A 15,889-nucleotide genomic window follows, 5' to 3' on the forward strand; every position below is an offset into this window, starting at 1 on the left:
AAAATCTATAACTCAAAAACCATACATGCAATGACTCTCAAATTTTTACCAGAGCTTCTACTAAGCAAGAATAGCTTACTCACAAAATTTCATAATTTTTGGAGCACAGGAACTCAAGATATAATTTAAACAAGTTTGCATGTATTTAAAAACACATTTCAAGTTCCTATTTAATTCATCCAAAACTTCCACTACAAGTGTTCATATTATATTTTTCCTAAATATTACACTTCACTATGATTCTAACAAAATTGGAACCACCCAATTTGGATCTACAAAACTAGAGATACAAATTTTGCAATATAGCATTCAAAACTGGAATTTTTGAACTAGCTTTCTATTTAGTGTCGCTGACAACAGGGACCCGCTGGTCAGCCGGGCTCGCGTGTCAGCGAACGAAAAACAAGGGAGGCGGCTTGCGATGGTGCGGAGCCAACAAAACTAGCCGACGGCAGCGTCTCCGACGATGGCACCAGTACCTGTGTGACCGCCTCGACCTCCCGAATCGATGGAACCCCATAACCTAGACTCTAGCGGCCTCTAGGTGTATCGGCCATGGCGCATGGCGGCTCAGCCATGGCGCACGGCGGCGCTCCGGCGAACCCCGGCGCTATAGGCCTAGCCAAGGTGTGCATAAGCTTCCATGGACCAATGCGGACCTCCCTACACTACCGATACCGGCTGTGGTGCAGCGATCGAGCATGGTCGCGTGAGTTCACCAGCAGTGACCATGGCGGCCATGGCACGGTGATGCGCAAAGTCGGCAATGCCGCTCACCTAAGGCTTGGATGGCTCAGCGAGGACATCGATGAGGTTCGTGAGGTGCTAGCGGAGCAATGTGAGGGCTAGCACCAATGGTGGTGCAGCGGCAAGCTCACATGAGCGTGGCGGAGCAAGGGCGACGACGTGGTCCGCTGCGGCTGCTGTGGCGAGTGAAGGAGAAGGTGAAGCAAAGAATGGAGAGTCCAGGAGCATCATGGGCGAGTGCAGGCGTGTTTTGGTGCACTGGAGCCTGATGTGGCCTGACTAGGCAGGCGGCCGGCGACGCACGGCGCCACACGGCGGTGAAGCCCTGCTGCCAGTCGGGACACTGTAGCTCCGATTCAGTCACGACATTGATGCCTAACAGCGTTACTTGATGACTGTCAAACGTCTAATCGGTGGTGAGTTAGTAAAACCTCCTTGAAGCAATCCTGTAGAGCTATAATAGGGCTACAACATTGCTTTAGAAAGTATCAGCAAATTCCCAAAGAATCATGAGTTACATCAAGCCAAAGTCAGCTCCTTCAAACTGTAATTGCAATCCATACTTAGAAATTTTTCTAAGTGCTGAATCAGCCCTCAACACTGACTTGTGGGCACTTTTTGAGCATGTTCTACACATTTTCATGAGTTGGTCATAAAATAACTTTTGTTCCTTAGATAATTTGCTACAACTTTACTTTAGGTTGCTTAGACATGCAAACACTCTAAGTTGTGCTTTTTAAACAGTCAAACAAAAGAGTCCTAGGGTCAATACAAGTCAAACCATCACTTGAAAGCATAATTAGACAATATGGTCAACATGAACAATGTTCCTAATGACATTCTAAGTGTAGATAAATTGTTTAAAAGGATAATTAGCCACACCACACATTGATCACACCAAATCAAGCATCACAAGCATTGAAATAAGGAAGAACAAGTGAAATGTTGCCTTTGTTTCAAAGCCATGTTTCACATGTTTCATGATTTTGTTGCATAGTACTAACTAACCATGTTTCACTAAAGTGAGTTGCACATGTTGCACTTGAGTGTTGCACACTATTCATTTCATAAAACAAACACACATGAAATATAACAATATGTTGCAATGTTTCGAAAACATGTTTCATGCAATATAAGCTCACGAATGGATGAATGATGCTCATGTTCATGAAATGCAAGTGCAAATGTGGAAGCCAAACACCTGGGGTGTTATAGCTCATTCTCCCTCTCATCTTCCACCGCGGCCGGTGGAGGAGGCGACGCGAGGGTTACTTCTGACGCAGCCCCCGCCGTCGGCACCAGAATCGCCGCCAACGTCGACGCCGCTGCCATCACTGTGGTAGCAACTGCCCCCAAAATGGAAGGGCTCACCGCCGCCATCTTGCTCCCCCACCGCTCATCACAACAAGCTACAGGGTGGGCCTCCATGCCTCCCACATAGGAGTTGGGGCGATGCTCAACCCCGTCATCCCCTGGCCACTGATGGAGGGCATAGGTAAATCACACTCCAGAGAAAAACTCAACGGCACAAGATTAGAAAGAAACAAAAGAGAACATACCGGGTGGTGAGCGGTATGACTCTAAAAGCAAGACCCGACATTGATGGGCCTATAGGGCATGGGCCGCTCTTGGGCTGTGACCTGTGCCCCCTCGCTTCGACCGAGGGCAGAGTCGTCCAAACCGGCTCCTTCTCGACCTACGGGTCGCCTCGGCCCTTGGCTCAGGACTCCTCGACCGGAGTAAGGGGCGAGGTATCCTCCGACCGTGAGTCGTGCAACGCATGAGTGCCAGTCTACTCCTCAAGCCACCCGACTTGCTTGACTGCGTCTGCGATAGGCCAGGCCACCCTCGGCTACGAGTCGTGCATTGTCGTCGGTCCTAGTGACGCACAAGTGCCAGTCCACTCCGTGGACCGCCTAGCTTGCTCGGCCGTGTCTGCCACAGGCGGTGACGGGACCAACGATGCCACCAAAGGGCACGGTGACCATGTCCGCTTTACCGCCCATTCATCGACAGTGTCCACGCTCGCCACATGCTTCCTCGGCATAGTAGCCGCCATGCGCCGCGTGGCCTCCTGCTCATCATTGGCAGATGTTGTTGTAGGGTTGCGATGCTCCACCGAGGTCACAACAACCTCCTAACTTCCCTCCTCCTCAAAGAAAACCATGTCATCCACATCCGTGGGGTCCTCCGACTCGAGCTTGGCCCCGACGTTGCTCTTCCTCTCCCTGGCCTTCATGCATCGGGCAACCTCCTTCTCCTTCTTGTGCTTCCAGTGGGTGACCTTGGCATTCTTCTTCTTCCTGGCGTCTGCCGCCTCCTTCTGAGTGGCCTACTTGGCCATGCCCTCTAGACCCTTGGGAAGGTGTGGTCGGGACTTGTAATTTCCAAGCCCCTGCGGAACGTGTGACTCCCAATCAAAAAAGAAAAATACACATAGGAAAAGTAGAGGAAGACATGTGGGCTAAAGAGAAGGGATCATACTAGGGTGGACACGATCGAGGAGTTAAAAGGCACGGGCCTCCCTTTGACCCTCTCTCTAGGCTTCAGCTGCAGCACCCGGCCAAGGTGACTCCAGACCACATCATTCAGTAGATCCTCCAGTGATGCACGGTCTAGGTCCGATGGGTCGCTATACAGCCACATTGGTCGTGTCCTCTCCACCAACGGCGTGACCCAGTGATGATACAGGGTGTGGAACACCTGCACCCTATTAAGGCCACACTTTATGAGCTTTCGGGGCTCCTCCTCGATGACCCCCATCTTATGCTTCTCCTTTTTGGCACAACCCCACATCCAACTATCCTGCTTCTCTAGCCTCCCATTGGTGAACGCTGGGAACGGTGCCGTCACCAGATTCCTGATGTAGAACCACTCCTCATGCCACCCCCAGTTGGAGTCATAGGGGAGGTATGCAGGATACGAGTCTCCCATGCCCAGTTTTCTCTACAGGGTGAAACCCCCCACCGGTGCGACCTCGGCCGGGTCCCCCACCATCAAGGCTCTTAGGGAGAAGAGCCACTGGAAGAAATTCACGTGCGGCTCCATCCCGAGGAAAGCCTCACAAATAGTGATGAAACCGGCGATTTGTAGAACCCCCATCGGATTAAGATGTTGCAGCTCCAGACCCCACTCATTGAGGAGGTCATGCAGGAACCAGTGCATGGGGTATCCTAGCCCATGCTCATGGAAGGTGAGGAAGGAAACCACCTTGTCAGGCCGAGGTTGCGGGGACTCCTCCCACTCAGGAACCCTCCAGTGTGCCACCTCCTTTGGTGATAGAAATCCCTTCGCAACAAAGGCCTTCAACACCGACTCCCTCATGGTGGATGACTTCCAGTCTGACATTTCACTCTAGGATCATAGAAGGATCGGTGAGCTCTTCTTCTTCTCCCTCGCTCTCTCCCCTTTCTTTCCTAGAAACCACCACGGCTCTCAGGAACACTCATGACAAGAAGGAAGAGGAAAGATGATGGCTGATGAGGAATAGGCAAAAGAATGGGTCAAAAACCCTTTCCCTCTCCTACTTAAGGAAAAGGGAACAGTAGTTAGGGAAGGGCGCACCAATCAGGAGAAGGCAAAATGGTGGAGCGAGGATCTCTCTCTCTCTCTTTCCCATTTAATGCAGATAAGATGCACCCTAACCAATGAGACGTGCCCTGCCCGACAGAACGGCTCCTGATCAGACGAGACGTGGCCTAGACCGAGCCCACCACTACCGCATGACCAACCACTACCGCACGCTAGGCATAAAAACCAAAGCACCACCGCATGCGGGTGGCACCCCACTTCCCTAGGCCAGGCCTCAAGAAACCCAAACAAGATCTCCACTGGGGGAGATCACCGGGCCCCCTAAATCGATCGAATCACTCAGGATAGACACCAAGAGATAGGTAAGGAAGCAAAGGGGTGCCCCATGTAGGCCATGCCGACTCCATCACAAATGACGAGCATGGGTCCCGGTCAGACATTTCTGACTGAAGCTCTCCGAACCCCGTCACTCAGGTCATCAAGAGGCTCACCCACGAATGACAAGCGTGGGTCCCGATTGGACATTTCTGACTAAAGCTCTCCAAACCCCATCACTCAAGACATCAAGGTGAGCACTACCAACCCCCTCTATTTCCTTACAATCATTTCATACATCCATATGCGCATTCATTCCATATGCCCGAACCTCCCGGACGATTTGGGCCCTAAACCACCCGAGGGCTCGAGAACTAAGCATCGCACGTGCAGCAAAATGCATCACAATGTTCCATGTTACGTCATGAAGTGATGGTTTCCTCATTCGACATGAGCAACTAATAGAGCCAGGGGAGAAAAACATAGATGAGCCCTGTGCAGCCCTCACCCAATCTAGCAAACTGGGTCATCTCAACCTTCTCGTTCAATCCTAAACCTCTCGCCAAACCCATAGAATCTCCATCAAATGGGAGGCCATTAGGCCACCCAGGTCAGTCTCCGGAATGACCTAGGCATCTGTCGGGTTATAGGTAAAGGAGTAGTGGAATGTCACAAGAGGGCTATGCTGACCCCATCACGAACGATGGACCCAGATTCCACTCGATCACACCCGTTAGTGAACTCATCGAGTGCGTCACTCGAGCCCGAGCGATCGGGACAAGCGACAAAACTTAGCCCCTTCGGTTGTGAGGAACCGAGGATGGGGTAAGGCACACAACTTACACTGACCCCTACTAAGGCCCAATAGGGCTTGGGGGCTCAAGACAAAAAGCCTGGGACTACGACCCCAAACTCGCCCCTTCCGACTGCGCTCCAAAAAACCTAGGTTTGTGACCTCAATCTCGCCCCATCCGGCTACGCTTCCGACTGTGCTCCAAAAAATCTGGGTTTACGACCCTGATCTCGCCTCATCTGGCTACACTTCTGACTACGCTCCAAAAACTTAGGTTTGCGGCCCCGATCTCACCCCATCCGGCTATGCTCCCGATTGTGCTCCAAAAACCTAGGTCTGTGACCCTGATCTTGCCCCACGACTCCGACTCACCCAATCCCACAGCACACATCGACGCTAGGATCATTGAGCTCTATCTCGTCTAAGACTGACTCCCTCACCCGATCCCATAGCACACATCGATGCCAGGATCAGTGAGCTCTGTCTCATCCAAAACTGACTCCCTCGCTCGATCCCATGGCGCACATCGATGCCAGGATTAGTGAGCCCTGTCTCGTCCAAAACTAATTGCCTCACTCGATCCCACGGCGCGCATCGACGCCAGGATCAGTGAGCCTAATCTCATCCAAAACTAATTGTCTCACCTGATCCCACGGCATGCATCAACGCTAGGATTAGTGAGCTCTGTCTCGTCCAAAACTAACTTGTAAGGAAAATGGACCCTTGGCCCATTTACTTTGGATTTTGGTGATTGATGCCAACACAACCAAAGCAAGCAAATAATAAGAATTTGGAAGTTAAAAACTACCTACTTGCTGGGATGCAATGCAAAGGGCAAGGTTGTATGATACTAATTGATAGATACCAAATAAAACTTTACTTAAAAGCATGTCTTGCCAGTGCAAATGTCCCCATGTGATATTATGGATTAAAGCCTAGCTTTCTAAAAAAATCTCCCATTACTTAGACTAACCCATAATTCACTTTCCTCCCTTTCTCGGACCATTACTACTTGTAACTAAATGCTTGTCTTTGGTCCTTCAAATTCTCCCCCTTTAGCATCAAACACCGAAAAGGAAGACATTAGTAGCACAAGGGAGGGTCAAATTTCATGATCCTTTGTGTAAAGGGTGAAATGGATCACAAAATTTGACTCTCACATTATATAGACTAAGCTCCCCCTAAATATATGCATACATATGGTAGAAAGCAAAGCATATGCATAGTTAGCAATTTATTGTACAAGAGAGTTTAATCTATATAATGCATGGAGAAAGCATATAAATATGAGATTAGATCAACATGATGATGCTAGATGAAGAATGATGCTTAACTCCGGGGACTCGAATTTCCTTACAATGAGACTACTACATATGTGATAGGTTTCAAAGATTGATATCATTTGAACAAGTGTTAGTCTCAAGGCATCCAACTTGTAGATTAAGCTCCCCCTAAATTTGTGCACACAAGTGTTGAATACTTGTAACAATTTGTGCACATTGATTTAAGTATCAAAATACCACTTGAAAGATGATATTTGGGAGAGATTATCTACAATTTGGACTTTGGCACATATTAGATAAATAATTGCAAAACAAGCTATGTGCCATGCTTCTAAACAATTTTAAACCATGTAGGTTTGCTCTAAGGGTTGAAAATGAAACCGAGAAAGCCTACCATATGATATACCTATTGAATGCATGACAACAGATTTAAGCATGTAAATGCAAACATAGGCATGACAGATAACTAGATGCTTAAGATACCAATTGAAAGATATACCGCTTGAAGGAAATATCAATTGAAAGTAATGACATCTAGTTACCTAACATGGGAAGGGGAATTTGGGTCCATGGTATTCACTAACCCACTTGGCAATGTTTCCGTCCATTATGATGCACCCCATGAAATGCACCCATATTTTGCCAAGTCTCTAAATTCCCCGTCGTCCGACGGACTTCTCACTTCCCTTTTGGGATCCAAACCTTCTTGGTGCTCTTCATGTTGGAAATGATTTCCTTTGGCACCCAAAAACATTTGACCCCATTGTTGGCTTGCTTGTTCACCTTGATGGCCACCACCTTGTCATTTTTCTTCTTCTTCAAGAGATAAGGTGTGGAGGCCTTCTTGTCCACCTTGTTGGTGTAGGTGTTGGAGAGCTTGCTTGTTTGCTTTTTCTCCTTCTTCTTTGCTCCTCCCCCATTCTTCACCTTGCACTCATAGGACTTATGACCTTCCTTGTGGCATACATAACAAACCACGGTTTGTCCTTCATCAAGCTTCTTCACTCCCTTGACGGTGTTATCTTGATGAAGTTGGGTTTGCTTCGCCTTACCTTTCACTTGAGTCAAGTCCTTGGTGAGGCGAGCTACTTCTTGCTTGAGTTGCTCATTCTCCTTTGCAACCTCTTGTGTGCATGTATCTACAATAACTTTCTCAACACAAACTTGGTTGCACAAAGGTGAGTCTAAACATAAATCATTACAAGAAGTAGAGACATCCTTTTTAGACATGTTAAAGATAGAACTTTTCTTTTTAGATGCCTTGGTAGGGTTTGTGCTAACGGCTTCAAGATTAGCAACTTTATTAGTTAGCTCATCACAATGTTTGCACATGGTTTCCATTTTAGCAAGCAAACTATTATATGCTTCTTGTGAGCTAGCTAACTTTTCTTTAATTTTTCATTTTTCTTTAAAAGTTGCTCATCATTAATTGTGCATGCATTTGTTGCTGCACTAGTCTCAAGTTTCTCAATTGTAGTAGATAGTTCAACATTGAGATTAGCAAAGTTCTCATATTGTTCAAGCAAGGTTTTGTATGCTTTTTGTGAACTATCTAGCTTTTCTTTTAAACTTTTGAGCTTCTTTTGTTGACTAGTGCAAGCTTTAGCATAATTAAGATTTTCTTGCACAAGTTTATGATAACAAGGCATATCATCATAACTATCACTCTCACTAGAGGAAGATCTTTTGTTACCTCATGCCATAAGGCACACACGAGAGGAGCATGATGATGAGTGCTTGTGGCCTTGCCTCTTGTGATGGGGTTCTTCTTCACTTGAAGAATCATCCCATGATCTTATTGATGTGAGGGCTTGGTTCTTGCATGCCTTCTTCTTTGTCTTGGGTGTGGACTTGTTTGGACAACCTTCCACAAAGTGCTCCAACTCACCGCATCCATAGCATCCTCTCTTTCTTTGCTCTTTTCTTTGATTTGTGAAAATGAAATCTTGAATTTGGATGGGCACACCCTTGACATTGAGCCTTTGGATCATCTTCTACACCTTGTTGATTAATTTGATTGATTCTTCATCAAGATCGGAGGTGGAGGAGGAAGATTGATCATCACTTGAATCTTGTTCATCATCATCATCATCCTCATCTTCTTCTTCACTTGAGGAGCTTGAGCTTGAGCTTGACTCAATTTTCTTGCCCTTCATCTTTTTCTTCTCGCTACAAGCGAGAGCTTTGCCTTTGCTTGATGAAGATGCTTCTCCTTGACCCATCTTATGTGACATTTCAAATGCCACTAGCTTGCCAATGACAATGCCCGGGGTCATGGTGCTCAAGTTCTCTATGTTGTGAAGGATGGTGATGATGCTTGCATATTTCTTTTGTGGTAGAACAGAGATGATCTTCCTCATGATGTCTGCATCATCTAGCTTTAATAATCCTATTGAATGGAGCTCATTGATAATTAGATTTAATCAAGAATACATATCATGAACAAGCTCATCATCATTCATAGCAAAGGAATCATAATTTTGCTTAGCTAGACAATGTTTTTGCCCACGGACATTACTTGTGCCGTCATGGAGCTCTTGGAGTTTTAACCAAATTTCATGTGTCGTATTTAAGGTGAATACTTGGTTAAACACATCCATGCTAAATGATTCAAACAAGCAATTCTTAGCTCTAGCATTAAAATGCATTTCTTTTTCATCACTCTTTGTTGGCTTTTCGGGATTCTTAATGGGTTTCATCCCATCATGAGTGACTCTCCATACACCTAAATCAACCGCCTCAAGGTGGCAAGCCATTCTAGCTTTATAGTAGAGGAAGTTAGTGCCATCAAATTGTGGAGGCCTAGCGGTATTCATCCCAACCACTCTACAATAGCGTCGGCTCAACGATGATTAAGCCAAAGGTCCAAATATGAGCCAACCGGCTCTGATACCAATTGAAGGGACTATGACGCCTAAGAGGGGGGTGAATTAAGCAACTTAAAATTCTAACTGTAAACTATGGCCTCTTTTTCTAACCTTAGCAAAACCTATGCAAAAGATAAACTATCTAAATGTGCAACTACGGTTTTGCTAGTGTGTTGCTATCTCTACCGCAAAAAGGAGTAATACAAATAAAGTAAATGTGGAAGCTAAAAAGCAAGGTAGAGATATGCAAACTCCCATCGATGACTCCGGTATTTTTACCAAGGTATCGAGTAGCGCGCAAGCTTCCCCCTAGTCCTTGTTGGAGCCCCTCGCAAGGAATCCCTCGCAAGGGCCAAGCTCCCGGTCAGGTAACTCCGTGGATAGCCTCGGGCCTTCCCCATGTGCAAGTGGGTCTCTGATGTGGCTCTCGGCAAGCCTCTCCTAGATGCTTCCCACCGTCTTCACTATCAAGCTTTCGGCCAAAACGCCGCGGGCCTTGTTCCCTCCGGTACACGGTGGCGGCCACACCACAAACGTGGTTGGTGTGATCTCGCAAGACTTCAAGCCCCTCTGATGTACAACACTTGTGCTCGCAAGCATGGGGTGACAAGAGGTATGCAAACCTCACTAAACACTAGGCATACACCTGGAGCAAGAGCATAAGCGGTGGTCTAATCAACCTAAGCACTTCGCAAAGCACTTATGCTAATCACCTAATAAAACACTAAGCACTATGCATGTGGAGATCAATAAAAGGTGTATCAACACTCTTGGTATGTTTCCTCAGCTCCACACACCTCAAATGGCTAGTTGGGGGTTGTATTTATAAGCCCCACTGAGAAAGTAGTTGTTGGGGTCGAACTCCCGCTAAATTGCTACTAACCGGATGCTAAATCATCCTGACCGGACGTGTTCGGTCGTCCCAACCATTGATGTAATGTCCCGCCTCTACAAGGCCGGGCCCGCTTACATTTGACAGCTTTTCTAGGACATAGACTGCCCTTACAGACCCACACAAGTCTTTTCTACGCACTTTGTCCTCACTCATGCACATCCAGGAAGGACTTCTCGGTCGGTCACCCATCCTGAAATTGCTCTAGACCAAGCACGCTTAACCTCAGAGTTCTTTACAGATGGGCTTCCAGAAAAGAAGTTGCAACTTATTGGTATGAGTATCCTATTAATCCTGTTAAGCCCTGGGCTGGGATGTTACATCCTCACCCCCTTAAGAGACCGATGTCCTCGTCAGTCAATCCCAAGCTAGGAACATCCCCTCTTGGCCACGTCCGTGTGTCCAGTGCCAGTGCATGTGCCATGCTATGTGACCACTCTAGGACCACTCTAGCCATGCGCACCATGCCTGCGCAACTGCGACACACGCACCCGTGAAACTGCGAGAGTCGGCTATGATACCATTCTGTAACGTCCCGCCTCTACAAGGCCAGGCCCGCTTACATCTGACAGCTTTTCTAAGACATAGACTACCCTCACAGACCCACACAAGTCTTTTCTATGCACTTTGTCCTCACTCATACGCATCCGGGAAGGACTTCTCAGTCGGTCACCCATCCTAAAATTGCTCTAGACCAAGCACGCTTAACCTCAGAGTTCTTTACAGATGGGCTTCTAGAAAAGAAGTTGCAACTTGTTGGTATGAGTATCCTATTAATCCTGTTAAGCCCTGGGCTAGGATGTTATAGTTGAGCCGGCAATATAATGATCGGACGCTGGCCAGCGTCCGGTCGCCTGCCACTGGACGTGTCTAGTCGTAGATTTGCCGCTTTGGAACCTTACTGTAATCGATCAGAACCTTACAGCAGCATTCGATCGATTATAGTAAGGTTCCAAAGCGGCAAATCTACGACCGAACGCGTCTCGTGGTAGGCGACCGGACGCTGGCTAGTGTCCGATCAGTATTTTGCCGGCTCAACAGTCGGGACGACCGGACGCGTCTGGTCAAGACGATTCAGCATCCGGTCAGTAGCAGTTTAGCGGGAGTTCGACCCTAATGGCTACTTTCTCAGTGGGGCTTATAAATACAACCCCCAACCGGCCATTTGAGGTGTGTGGAGCTGAGGAAACATACCAAGAGTGTTGATACACCTTTTTAGTGATCTCCACATGCATAGTGCTTAGTGTTTTATTAGGTGATTAGCATAAGTGCTTTGCGAAGTGCTTAGGTTGATTAGACCACCGCTTATGCGCTTCCTCTAGGTGTATGCCTAGTGTTTAGTGAGGTTTGCATACCTCTTGTCACCCCGTGCTTGCGAGCACAATTGTTGTACATCGAAGGGGCTTGAAGTCTTGCGAGATCACACCAACCGTGTGTTGTGGTGTGGCCGCCACCATGTACTGGAGGGAACAAGGCCTGCGGTGTTTCGGCCAGAAGCTTGATAGTGAAGACGGCAGGAAGCATCCGGGAGAGGCTTGCCGAGAGGCACATCAGAGACCCACTTGCGCGTGGGGAAGGCCCGAGGCTATCCACGGAGTTGCCCGACCAGGAGCTTGGCCCTTGCGAGGGATTCCTTACGAGGGGCTCCAATGAGGACTATGGGGAAGCTTGCGCGCTTCTCGATACCTCGATAAAAATACCGGAGTCGTCATGGGAGTTTGCATATCTCTACCTTGCTCTTTAGCTTCCGCATTTACTTTATTTGTATTACTCCTTTTTGCGGTAGAGATAGCAACACACTAGCAAAACTATAGTTGCACATTTAGATAGTTTATCTTTTGCATATGTTTTGCTAAGGTTAGAAAAAGAGGCCATAGTTTAGAGTTAGAATTTTAAGTTGCTTAATTCACCCCCCCCCCTTAGGCGTCATGGTCCCTTCATAACTACCTCACCCGATCCCACGATGCGCATCAATGCTAGGATCAGTGAAGCTCTGTCTCATCTAACACCCTTGACTAACTCCCTCGCTCGATCCACGGCGTGCACCGGCGCTAGGATCCACAAGCTCCCTCTCACCCAATCTCTCAAAACAACTAAAAAACTGCCTCGGCTGCACAAGATGCCTTGGTCGACAAAACTCCATCTCAAATGAAAAAACTCCCCCACTGACAGCACAGGAAACCCCCTAGACGGTTTTGCCCAAAGCGCCTAGGGGCTTGGGGGCTACACCCGTGGGTGCGCTCGTGCGCACCCACTGGCAAGACAAAAATCCCCCAAATGATTCTACCCAAATCATCCGGGGGCTCGGGGGCTCGGGGGCTCCTATCGGGTTCATAAAACCTAGGGTCCCTCGGGGACTAGCTTCCACGTCAAGGCTCAGCCCAAGAGTCTAAAACAATAGGCCAGAAGGGTGGCCCAGTCACCGACCAAAAGGTCTGGCCAAAGAGGAACAACGCCCGCTCATCGGCTACTTTGGCCCACCTCTCCTATCGGAGCATTCGCTTTAACTTCAGCCGCCTCCGGACGGCCTCTCCGATCAGAAGGCCTGGCCCAAAACACTACTTCTGACTCTGACCCCACATCTCCGACCTAGGTTCACAGGAACCTTGCTCACCATTCTTCTCTGACCGGCACACATAGAGCCGACTGGAGCCATCTGACTGGGGACGCCCGCTCGGTGGGAACCAGAAGACGTGCGGAGATAAGCAAGGCAAGGCTCATAAGTCAAAACCACTGTACCAGGGACCATACCCTACACAGAATAGTACTCTGCAGCCACCCTAACACAAATAGTATTGTAGGCACCAACATCTCCCTCTACAGTATTGTAGGGGCCGCTAAAACTCCCATACGGTAAGGCCCCCCACGTGCCTCTAGGCATCGATAGTAGTATGGGTGCCAGAATTTACCGTACTGGGTGAACATAGCGAGACTCCTCACATGCCTCTAGGCATCAAACAGTATTTGCAGGTACCGATGTCTACCATCCCTAAAAAAGACAGCATGACCTCCCGTATGCATTTGACATTCTATAGTGACATCAACAATGTTGTAGGCACCTACCATTATCTTATACCCACCAACGTGGGCAACAAGGCTCGGTAGGCGTGGGCAACAAGGCTTGGTAGCATACGTACCCTCGCCCTCTCACTGTAAAGCCATCCCCTTTATCTATAAAAGGGGATGTGCCCCCTCCAACAAAGGGAGAGCCCTTCTTGAAGATAACCAACATCGATCGAGTTCATCAGCTCACAACCATAGAACCGCCGGGTTCATACCCCAAGCACACGCTTGAACACTTAGCTCATAGCATAGCTCCTGTCGCTCTTGGCCCTTCCGACCAGAGTTGACCAGACCTCTTGTACACCCCATCTTTCTCCTTCTCGTTTGTAATCCCACTACAAACTTCGAGCACCTAGGCTCAGGAATAAAGTCACTGACCGACCCAAACTGGACGTAGGGCACGTTGCCTGAACCAATATAAACCCTATGTCATTAAGTGCTAGGCCACCTCCGATCACAACGTATGGCAAAACTATAAATATTTACTAGTCGGTCACATTCTACATCGACAAGATCTTTTAAGAAAGCATAACTATTATTACCTTGATTATTCAAACGAGAAGAAGAGTAATAATTGTTACCTTCCTGATTGTTGGAGTGCTGATTCTAGCCTTGATATGTTGTGGATGGAACCCGTTGTTGGTGTTGACAAAGTTGAGGTCCTCTTGGGTTTCGGGGCAGGAGTTGCCCAAATGTCCAACATCTCCACAAACTTCACAAGTCATGTGGGAATCCATGACTTTGAGTGTCTCTTGGGCACTAACCTTCTCATAATGTTCCACTCACTTTGTGAGTAGATCCCTCTTAGCTGCAAGCTTGTCAATTTCTTTAATTGAATGCATACCTCATTTACGGGGTTAGAGTCGATCGTTGCCCCATCCTCGGTTGGAGACCATCTTCTCGATCAGTGTCTTTGCATCTAAAACACTTAGCAAAAAGAATGCACCACCAACAACAACATCTAAATGGCTCCTATCTAATGGCACTAATCCATGGTAGAAGTTCTAGATCAAAAGCCAGTCTTCCATGCCATGGTATGGGCATGCAGAGACGTACTCTTGCATTCGTTCCCAAGCCTCGGGAATCGACTCATCTGCTAGTTGTTGAAAACTAGAAATTTTATTGCGTAGAGCATTAGTCTTCCCCATGAGGAAAAACTTAATGAGGAAAGTGTTGGAATACTTGTCCCAAGTATCTACAACATTGTGGTTAGAGTAAAACCAATGCTTAGCCTTTCCTAACAAAGAGAAGGGAAAAGGCGAAGACGTATAGCCTCTTGGCTCACTCCCTTAATGGTGAAGGTGCTACAAATCTCCAAGAAATATTGGAGGTGAGCATTTGCATCCTTGTGGCCTTTCCCACAAAACAGACTAGCTTGAACCATCATAATTAACATTGGCTTAAGCTCAAAGTTAGCATCCCCATTGATAACATTGAATCCCATGGCTACATTAGCAACCGAGGGTGCAGAAAAATCATGAATGGACTTATCGCCCATGATCATGTAGGGTAGTGATAGGATATGAGGAAAAAAGGATAAACTACTTAGGATAACTAAAAACCTAGCTAGCGAATCTAGCAATATAAATCCAAGGCCAGTTGCCTTCCCCGGCAACGGCGCTAGAAATGCTTGTTGATATTTCTTAACGACTATTGGAGGATTCCGCAAGCACACAGAATTATCGCGTAGCACTTCGCTCGGTGAGTACCAAGTGTCGAATTTATATTTTTTCCCACAAGAAGGTGAAAGGATAGAATTTATATAGGATTAGGATTTGCTAGAGGAAGGCTTGAGTTGATCCTATGTAGGTGAACGATAGTGAAGAATGAGTGTGAACTACATAAACTAACTACTACTAATAAGCTAACCAGAGATAGCTAGGTGGGAGAGCGAGCGATTTATCTTTCTAGTAACTAAGGGTAAACAAATAACTAGGAGAAATGTGATAGTACTTTAGGGCACAGCCCGCTTACCAACTAGGAGAGTTAAATAGACAAGGTCTGCCATGAGCCCTATGATTTAATAACTAGACATATCATGGTGGAATACAGAGGATGGACAAGGCTATCACCACTTGCCACCTACCACAATCTATCCAGAGGCCTAGCCGTATCCATAGGTAATCTATAGCCTAAGCACCATGCTTAATCTACAGGCTTACTACTTTGATCTGAGCTCTGATGAAATGGGATCAAAGCACCCTAACTAGACGGTGGAACCGGTACTAACGAAAGACTACTAATGATAAGATAACCTATTCTACTAATGCTAAACAATAAGCACCTAAGCTCACTAATGCTGAACACTAATGACTAAGTACTTAAAGTAAAGCAAGCAATACTAGAATAAAGTACTAAAATAAATACAGAATAAAGTAATGCAGAAATGAAAGAATTA

The 15,889-nt window shown here is 47.1% G+C and overlaps 1 non-coding gene across 1 annotated transcript; it reads left to right on the forward strand.

Moving 5' to 3' along the window:
• Positions 1-14,517: 14,517 nt before the first annotated feature.
• On the forward strand, positions 14,518-14,626 carry LOC136462048 (small nucleolar RNA R71). Its single transcript, XR_010760574.1, has one exon. It is a non-coding gene; the product is annotated as a small nucleolar RNA R71 (small nucleolar RNA).
• The last annotated feature ends 1,263 nt before the right edge of the window (positions 14,627-15,889 follow it).

Source organism: Miscanthus floridulus, chromosome 6, assembly GCF_019320115.1.
Source record: "Miscanthus floridulus cultivar M001 chromosome 6, ASM1932011v1, whole genome shotgun sequence".
Classification (NCBI taxonomy): Eukaryota; Viridiplantae; Streptophyta; class Magnoliopsida; order Poales; family Poaceae; genus Miscanthus; species Miscanthus floridulus.